At 30.3% G+C, this 9,715-nt stretch overlaps 2 non-coding genes across 2 annotated transcripts; both read right to left on the bottom strand.

The window, feature by feature from the left end:
* Nucleotides 1–409: 409 nt before the first annotated feature.
* Nucleotides 410–497, bottom strand: LOC112097073. The gene has a single exon (XR_002904731.1). It is a non-coding gene; the product is annotated as a small nucleolar RNA snoR8a (small nucleolar RNA).
* Nucleotides 498–574: 77 nt separating this feature from the next.
* LOC112097076 lies at nt 575–673 on the bottom strand. Its single transcript, XR_002904734.1, has one exon. It is a non-coding gene; the product is annotated as a small nucleolar RNA snoR126 (small nucleolar RNA).
* Nucleotides 674–9,715: the final 9,042 nt, after the last annotated feature.

Below are 9,715 nucleotides of genomic sequence, written 5' to 3'. Positions count from 1 at the left end.
CAACCAGGCCTTATTTCGAGTCGAAGAAAGGTCCGTTAGTCAAGAAATTTCAGTTAGCGTTCAAAAATAATGTTGCAGTTCGTGTTCGCAATCTGAATTAAAATTTCTTCAACTGTTGCAAGCACCGGGAATATTTCAATAAAATTAAGACTGATTTGAATGGGAGAGATGTCTCCTAGTACATTTCTTTTAGTTGAAAGACACAGCTTAGAATAAGTCACTAGTGCTCATTAGCACGCGACGACGCAATAAATAAAAATTAAAACGATTTGTGGATTCACGCTAATTTACTGATAATAAGATGATCCAAGCCTACAAATCGCAAAACTGAAATTGCCAACAAATATTAAAAATAATAATAACAATAAAAAAAAAAGGAGAAAAAATGAAAGTAAAAGTGGAGGTGGGAAGAGCTCAGATTCTATGGGTGTAAAAGAGTCTGTCATGCCCAGTGGAGCATTCAGAACGAGGAATTATCTTTTAATCATTGCAAACACCCTCACTTCCACTAATTTTAATTTGATCATTTTTTTTTTAAAAAAAAAAGATAAAATAAAATAAGCAAATGGAAAGAATGGCTCAGATACGCACAAAAGTCATCAAAATACTTGCTTTTGGTCCCAAGTCTAACGACGTGAAATCAGCATCGAGAAATGTATTATCATCATCGCCCATAATCAAATCTATACAAAGACCGAAACAGAAAGAAACAACAAAACTCAAACAGGGGCATCCGATAAGTCGCTGCAACAAAAAAACATAGACTCCATAGAAGCGCAAAACAAAAAATAAAACAAAAGTAAAAAATAAATGACCTGATGCTCCAGAGAGGCGGAGTCTGCAAAACCCTAATGGCCGAAGGGGATTATATATAGAAACTAGATAAGAGGGAAATGACGAAAGTACACAAGTGCCCTTTAGCTTTTGGGCTTCTAATGAGGTTAACATCCCTTACTGAGAGGCGGAGATTTGTTGGCCGAAGGGGTTTGTTTTTATAGAAAAACAGAGAGAGCCTTTAGCTTTTGGGTCCTGGTGATTTCAAGGATAGGCCAATCCAATTGTTATGGGCTGAAGGGCTGATCTTCTCTCTTTGGGCACATACATAGACTTAAGCTATTAGCACCCCGTTATTATCCTCATTAAACTCCACTTTAGATTAAACTACATTCAGGAACAAATATGAATTTAATTGCACTCACTTCGATTTTTTTTTTCCGATGCAAATTACTTGCATTTATAAGGGATCCATTTTTTTTTTACATGTTACTCTCTATCTAACCAAAATTAAATTGCACAGATTTAGAACAATGTATTGTTCTTTTTTTTTTCTTACTGATTAAATATTTTATACTTATGATTGTTTTTACATTATTTTTAAAATATTTGTAACTTAAGTCAATGGTTGGCGTACAAAATTTCATCATCCGCAAAAAATTTTTAATTTATGCGTAGAATAATAATAAGATTGCAGAAGAAAAAAAATAAAAACTAAAAAATTAAGTTAAAAAATAAAAGTGTTTTATTTTTTTAAAGGGTATTTTTGGAATTAATGCAAGAATAAATGAAAAATGGGTTTTATGAGAAAATTAGAGGAGTGCCAATAGTGTGATTCATATCAATAAATATATGATTTAAGATCTGCAAAACTCAAAAAAAAAAAAATTATTATGAGACGATCTTGATTACTCTAGCATGCACACACTCACAGTTTTTAGGTAAGCATAGCAAATTATGAATGGTGTCTCCTTAAATCATATCTAATTATACCGCCAACAAATTTCTTGAATTTGACTCTAGAAAATTATGGGATTGGTAGTTACAATTAAGCCAATACAGATAATTTAATTTATTAAAAGACTTGAGTGTTGAAATAGAAAATACATGTAAAAGAAACACAGTACTTAGGTGGCATTTATTTTTTTGGTCTAAAATCTAAATAAACATGAATTAGTCTAAATTCTAAATAGAATTAAATGTTTAAATCTAAATGATATGTTTATTTTTTTATCTGAACCTTTGTTAATAAGTAATAATTTGTTTGTTTTCTTCAATTTAAAAAGTTTTCAAACTAGTACCTTTTCATTTGTGCCATTACAAATTTTAAATGCTGCATAAATAATAAATATTTTAAGGAACATAAATAAGAGTATTTCATTATAAAATAAATTATGTTCAAGTGAATGCAACTCTTTAATATTCTAAATTAGAGCATATTAGTCAATTTTATTGTACTTTATAATGTATTATACGAAAAATGTTAAAAAATTGTAAAGATAAATAACGTTAACTTGAATAATAGAAAAAGATAAAAATAATAATAATAATCCACTACTTTGTTATCATTATCGCATATTATGGAGATAAATAATAATGCTAATTAGTAAGTTTTATTTAGGTAATGATGAAAATAATTAATTAGATAGTATTATTTTTGGAGAATATCTTTTCATCACGTTATTCAAACTTTTTAAATTAAGTAAAAAATTTGACTTAATAACTTAATGACTTAAAGATTAAAAATTTTCATTAAGTTAAAAAAAATAAACTTAATTAAGTCATTAAATAAAAAAAAACAAACAGTCCCTGAATTGATTGAAATTAAGTCAATTAAGTCCTCAACTTAAAAAAATAAACGCTGCTTAGTTGAAGTCGTGCCTCCAACAAACGGTAGACTTCGGCCGGTAAAGAAGTTGAAAATGATAATGCTTGGAACATAAAGAATCATTCGCTTTTCGTAATGATCATTAGCTTTTTGATTCCAAGCACTTAGAATTTTTTCTAGACTATACCTACCGGGAATGAGGACATTTTAAGTTACTTTATCAGTTTATCAGATTTTATTTTATTTGTTTTAAGGGGTCATCTGAGACTTCTCTGACTAATTTCTATTCTTCGTATGCATTCATGCAGGCTTTAGCTTATAATAACAAATGGATCTCCGCAACAAATTAATTTACTAATTTATGAAAAATCTAAAATTTTTAGGTCAATGGTTTCTTGTTCTGATGACTGATGGCCAAGAGGCGAATGATCTGTGTAAGGAAAATGTTTTTTGTTTTTTGTTTTTTTCCTTTAACCCCTTGTTTAGTTATGTACAATAGATATACCTCAACGAATCTATCATTACAAAAATTTAGACAGTCTATGATTCGAGGTTTTAGTTCATGCTATAATTGCATGCCTGTAATCCATCCAATATATTAATAATGTATCTTCTGAATGTAATATGTATATAATTACCTTATCTTATGACATTTTACCTAAAAGTAACTTAGTCAATGGAGCTAGTGAATCCAATGAAATTTAATTAAGGCTTTGGATACACGCCTTATCAACTTACTTGCCAATTATGGGCATTAGCAGACCTAACGAATTGAACCTGCTCTTAGTTTTCTTCTCTTTAATCATCTATTTTCCTTAAATTCATTTAAAAGCAAAACTATCTTCTTCTTCACGTTTCACTTGCTTCCCTTGCCGTTAGGGAATGTGAAGAGCATGAAATTAAATATATGCATATCTATATATATAGATGTACCCTCTAACTTAATTTATAATTTCGTTGCAAAACAGAAAAAAAAAAAAAAAAAAAGATCATGAGCCACAGAAAAATTCAATCACAAGGAAGCATACCATTTTCTTGGGAAGACAAGCCTGGTGTATCAAAAATCACTACGCCTCAAGAGTGCTCTTTAAATCAAGGGCTACATGCACTTAACCTAGAATCACCGTCACCGCCGCCGCAGCCGCCAAGAACAGCTTCTAGTAATCCCAATAGCCTCAGCTTATCGGCGGAGGAGATATTAAAGATACCTCTCCCTCCTTGCCCATCACAGCAGCCTCCGAGAAGAACCACTTCTGCAAAGGGCGTAATAGGTTGGTGGCAAGAGGACCCTTTTCTTGCTGCTTACATGGAGTGCACCAAAAGTTCAAGGAGCCGACAACGTAAGAAAAGTAATCCTAGTTCTGTCGGTTCAAAACCAAAGAAGAAGAGCAAGTTTTTATTTTCGTGCAAGGGTTCTTGTGAGACTCATGATGATAATTTTGTGAGGCTTTCTAATCTTCCTCCTCTACCTAAAGAAAGAATTAGAACCCTTAGATGAATGAGAGAGAAAGAAATTTACAAGTGACATTTATAACTTCTCTGGATCTCAATGTAGTATTATAACTTATCTGAAATAATAATATATTAGTTATGCAATCAATAAGGAGACTTTATGTTTGTAATTTCGTGCAGAGATCCTGTGCATGTAAAATTTTTATTTATGAGGTTATTACAAAACTAATAATTGTGATTCTCTTATAATCTTAGCTGTTCTTAATTTTTAAAAGTCTCTGTTATGTCGTTTTTTTAATAAAATTTTAATTTTTTATTTATTTTTATTACCAATCACCCATGTGAATTTTTTCTCATGAGAAGTTTCAATTTTGTTCTTGATCTCAAAATTAATGTTAGCTCTAATTATTGATATTGAACTCTAGAGTCACCCGAAAGGCCGAAACATTGCCTCTACATATGTCGCCTGTGGTCAGTTATAAACTTAAATTTTTTTGGGGTAAGTTAATGCATTACTCTGTAAATGTGTTCAAAACTTATGTTGGGTTATAAAAGAGGAAATTACTCTATGATTGTTCCAAAGAAATGCGCGCGCGACTAGAAGTTTGAAACACTGTGATTGCAGAAAGAAAATAATTTAGTTTTGCTTCACGTCGTTAATAAATTTTTTATTTTTGAGTCTTTGCTCATTGCAGAATTTTTTTTTAAATTTTTATTGTACACGATTTTTTGTCATGTATATCTCTCACTTAATCTCTGTTGTAGAAAGTATAAAATAATCAATAAAGTAAAAAGTGATATCACCATAAATGGGGAACATGAATTCTACCCCTAAGAATGAGCCTCATAAAATATACTCTCTATTCTTAGGGAGCTGGAATTCTACCCACAGGAATGAGCCCCATAAATTATATTTCTCAAGAATGGGCCACAGAAATTATGCTCCCCCAAAAATGTGGAGCAGGAATTATGCTTCCCAAGAATGGGAGCAGCAGAACCATGCTCCCCAAAAATGGGAAGCAAGAATTATATTCTCCCAAGAATGGAGAGTAGCTTAGGGAGCAAGAATTATGCTGCTCATAAATGGAGAGCATGAGTGGAGGATCGCAAAAATCATGGGTCCATGGAGCTCTTGACTCAATTTTAGGTTATGGACCGCACATGAAAAGTCAAGTCCAAATAGGGAAGCTATCGTTGAATCAAGCTTAGTAAAATAAAAGTCGATGATAGAAGGATATTACTTGATCCATAAGCAAATTAAATAGAGTTTGATACGGATACAACCTATGAAAAGATAAAAATATTTTATAATTAAAATCCTAGAGTATAGAGAAGAGTTCAATAGAATTTAAGTTAGAAAATGACTTTATCTATATAAGGCTATAAAAGCAGTGGCCTCTCATAGTGTAAGGCACCGAAAAAAAAGAAGAAAAAACAGAGAGAATCAAGTTGTAAGTGCGATCGTAATAAAATATTTTTCTTTCTCTACCCGTAGACGTATGATAAAGGTCGAACCACATAAATTCTTTGTGTCTTTTTATTATATCGCCCCATACAAATTAATTCTCTAATTGACCAGAAATTTACGTCAACAATCTCAATCATTTATACTTTCTATTATCAATACAACAACTAAGTTAATTTGGATGAAGACTCGAGTCTTAGTTGGAGATTGAAGTCGAAAAGTTTGTAGCCTAAAAACTATAGAACAGGGACTCAAGGGGTTGGGTTACATTGAAAACAAGACGTTTTATGCTATTCTATCCTCAGGCCCATGTCAATTTTACACTATTGGATTTCGGTAGCCCAATAATTTCGAGCCTCATTACCGCTTGAGCCGCCCAGTTTATTCAATTTATATTCAATTTGTTACGCTGAAAATCCTGCAAAATCTCTTCAATTGAGGGCCCCTTAGATTTAACTATTTTGGTGCCTCGAAAAAGATTTTGTATACAACGTCTCAACTTCTAATCGATAAGATAGAACCTAGTGCAACCTTTTTCATTTGGATTTCTAGGCACAGTTTCTTCAGTTGTCATCGATTATATTCAATTGTTACGAACATGAGAATCAGAACACATGTTTATGAAAATTGACAAAATTATCATGTTATATATTAGGGTTATTATCTGGTATTTGAAATTAGGGGATTGTCACTTTCCTCCTTACAGAAATTAACATATACTATTTACCTCCTTACTGTTTTTATAATGGCCAAAAATTCCCGTGACAACATAAGTTTACAATATTACCCTTATTTTTAACTATTTTTTATTTACATTTATTATAAATTAAATAAATTACATGAATAGAAACTAAATAAAAAAATTAAGCATTAAAAAAATATATATTTTGATATGAGAAAAAAATTAATAATAATTTTTTTCTTGTAATTATTTATTTTATGAACATTTCTTATAATAAACATTTTGTAATATTTTAAAATTAAATGTAAAAAGATAGGAAAAATATTTTATTATTTATATTATAATAAATATTTTAGCCATTAAAAAAATAATAGGGGGAAAAATTGTATATGTTGATTACTGTAGGGGGGGAATTGAAAATCTCCCTTTGAAATTATTATTCTTCAGTATTTTTCTTTCCCTCCCAAAGAATGGTCCTCCTTGAGATTTTTACTTCTTGCTTTTCGAATTATGAAGATCCCATTAAATTTATAATATTGGGGCTGCAATCGGATAGAATTTCAAGACAAGAGGACTCTCGTTGTATATTTTGATTTTATTAGCAGCAAACATTTGATCCCTAACAATTTAGTATCATATATCATATCACATGTATATCCAAAATCAACATGATTATGTCAATTGTTCCTTGTGATTTCTTTCTTTGTTTCTTTAATAGTTACAAGAGACTGATTTAGCGATCATATTATACAAATCTTGGTTTATCATTCAATATATATTTTGTAAAATGTAGCAATTTTGCCTTATCTAGAAGTTATATAGATAACTATTACTTTATGGTAAACTCTCATTTTTCTTGGAATATATTCAAGCAATGTGTTCGTTTGAAACGGTTTTTGGGCTGGCTTTAAACAAAGAAAGAGCATCTTTATCGCTGATACAAAATTTGTTTAATCAAATCACGATGGTTAATGGATCATTAAAAACAATATAAGTGTCTAAAGCTTAAACCGAAAATATATCCTAAATATTGAAAGATAGTAATAAATTTTCGATATAAATTCAGATACAATCTCGTGAAAATTTTAGACCTTAAAAACATACGGTGGTCGCAACAAATATTTTGTTTATAGAATTACTAATTAGATTGTATATACAATGCGATGTTGATGGCTAACTAGTTTTGAAAAATCAGTTCCCACTTTTGAGGAAGGGACAAAACTTGCTCTGTTCACATGTTAAAACTCAAAGCTAATAAAGTCGTTGCAACTACTACATAATTTTACATGTGTCCTATAGTATTTTTGAAGTTTGCGACACGTATTCCTGAAACCTAATTAACTTTTTGGACATTGGAAAACAACTCGAAGCTTCGCATCAAATATCAATTCTTAAACCAATAATATCGTTCGTTAGTCAAGAAAGGAATTTTCACTCGATTAAAGTCGCCATGACACCTTGAACTTTATATCTGTGATAAAGATAAGGAATTGTCTAAATTCGAGGGCTGCTTGAATTTGAAGGCTGGGGGCCCATTTGGCATCGCAGTTTTGTGCATTATTAGTGTCTTTAATAATTAAAATTTTGTTGATGTAACGAGGGATCTAGTGACATCCGCGAAAATATAGATGTGGGTTCGAAGAAGAGACACTTGACTTGGCAGTATGCATAGATTTTCGGAATCCAAATTGAGTCCTTATTAATGAAGAAAAGATAAAGACAATTATATATATATATCTTCTGCTGGAAAAATTATCAATTAACGCTTTAATTTTAGATTGGATGTTGCAAAAGACTTGAACCAACCTTACCTTTCGAGCTTTAAATCATGCAATTTATAGCTTTTCATCAACTACTTTTTGTGAAAATTATACATATTCAGAGACACACACACACGCGAACACTATACGCCATGTAGCGTATATTTGAGAGATCTGGAAAGAATATGGAAGAAACTCGAACCATACTCAAACATACCATTCAAGCACCAACTATGAATTTTATGATGCCATTACAAATTCTTTTACTCTTTGAAGGTCTCAATTTTGTAGTTGCAATAGCTACCAATTTTCTTGAACAAAAGACTAACTGGAATGATACCATAAGCCGCACCAACTGATCGATAGAGAAGATTGGTAGGTCTCTATTTTGTAGTTAATGTGCATGTATTTGTAAGAGCATCTCCAAAAGTCTCTATAAATTTTACTTTTCAAATACTTATTTGCTTACTTATGTGGCAAATAGAAGGGTAAAAAAATATGATATTCTCCAAAAGACTCTTCAAATAGAAATAAGCTAATATTATTTTAATCATATAATTAGTTTTTTAAAGGAAAAGTCAATAGCAATTAAAGCATTTCTCTTTCTTTCTTCAATTAAAAGTAATAAAATATAAATTAAAGAGGGATAAATTAACTCTCCAAATTTGAAGAGAGAGAATTAATTCTTATTTGAAGAATCTTAATTGGAGTGTCTTTTAGAGATTTAAATATTGATGTGGCTCTTCAAATAAATAATAAAATCTTATTTGAAGAGCCTTTTGGTGATGCTCTAAATATATAATTCTTGAGTCAGAGAGAAAGATGAGATGAAATGAATACGGGAGGTCTCCATAGACCGTGGAGAAGCTTTTTAGAAGTACTAAAAATAAGTTCTAATGGAATGCACATGTATTCAAGACTTCAAATTTGACACATATAAAAATCATTGTAATTTTATATTATTGTCTGAACTCTTATCTACTAATTAAGTTTTGAGGTGAAGTAATTACTTAACAGAATAATTGCTCTAGAGGTCCAAATGCACCTATTAAATAGTAAAAGATCAAACGCACATTCTAATATCATAACACAATCATAAACAAATAAATGACATTTACCTCTTTGTCTTGCTAGATTTATTAAACATCAATCCAGTTATATATCATTATATTAGATATTTTTTTATTCTACTATAGTGGGAAGAAAAGAAGCCTATACCACTAACTCGGATGATAAGTTCGAAATTATTAGTGAATAATGATAGATTGTATACAAGTGAAAAGATAAAAAATAAAAATAATAAAAAATCTTAATATAGCAAGAGAAGGTCTTTGGTGTTCCTATAACATTATTCCTTCTCCATTCAATATTTACCAAATTGATATGCATACTATTATGATTGGTTGAAAAATACATGTAGTTAAGTACTGACTGAAAAAGAAGCAGTACTCTAGCAGCATCTAAGATTTATATAAACAAAGAAAATAAGTGGAATAAACCAACTAAAATTACATACAATAAATTTTTTTGTACAGTCAAGGTTCGCCAAAAGAAAAAAAAAATACAAAGATAATTAACTGGCGAATACAAACGGTGAAATTCTCCATCTTATTCAATTGAGAAATTTTTTATTCTAAATTCTTAGGACGTCTATAATTTTCACTTTATATAATTTTTATTACTGTCGTGTACTCTTTTATCTTATTAATAATATTTCTCTTTAATAATAAAAACAAAGAATGGATGTGAAAAGA

This window comes from Citrus clementina, unplaced genomic scaffold (assembly GCF_000493195.1).
Source record: "Citrus clementina cultivar Clemenules unplaced genomic scaffold, Citrus_clementina_v1.0 scaffold_7, whole genome shotgun sequence".
NCBI classification, from domain to species: Eukaryota; Viridiplantae; Streptophyta; class Magnoliopsida; order Sapindales; family Rutaceae; genus Citrus; species Citrus x clementina.
This window is presented reverse-complemented; position numbering and strand designations above follow the sequence as displayed.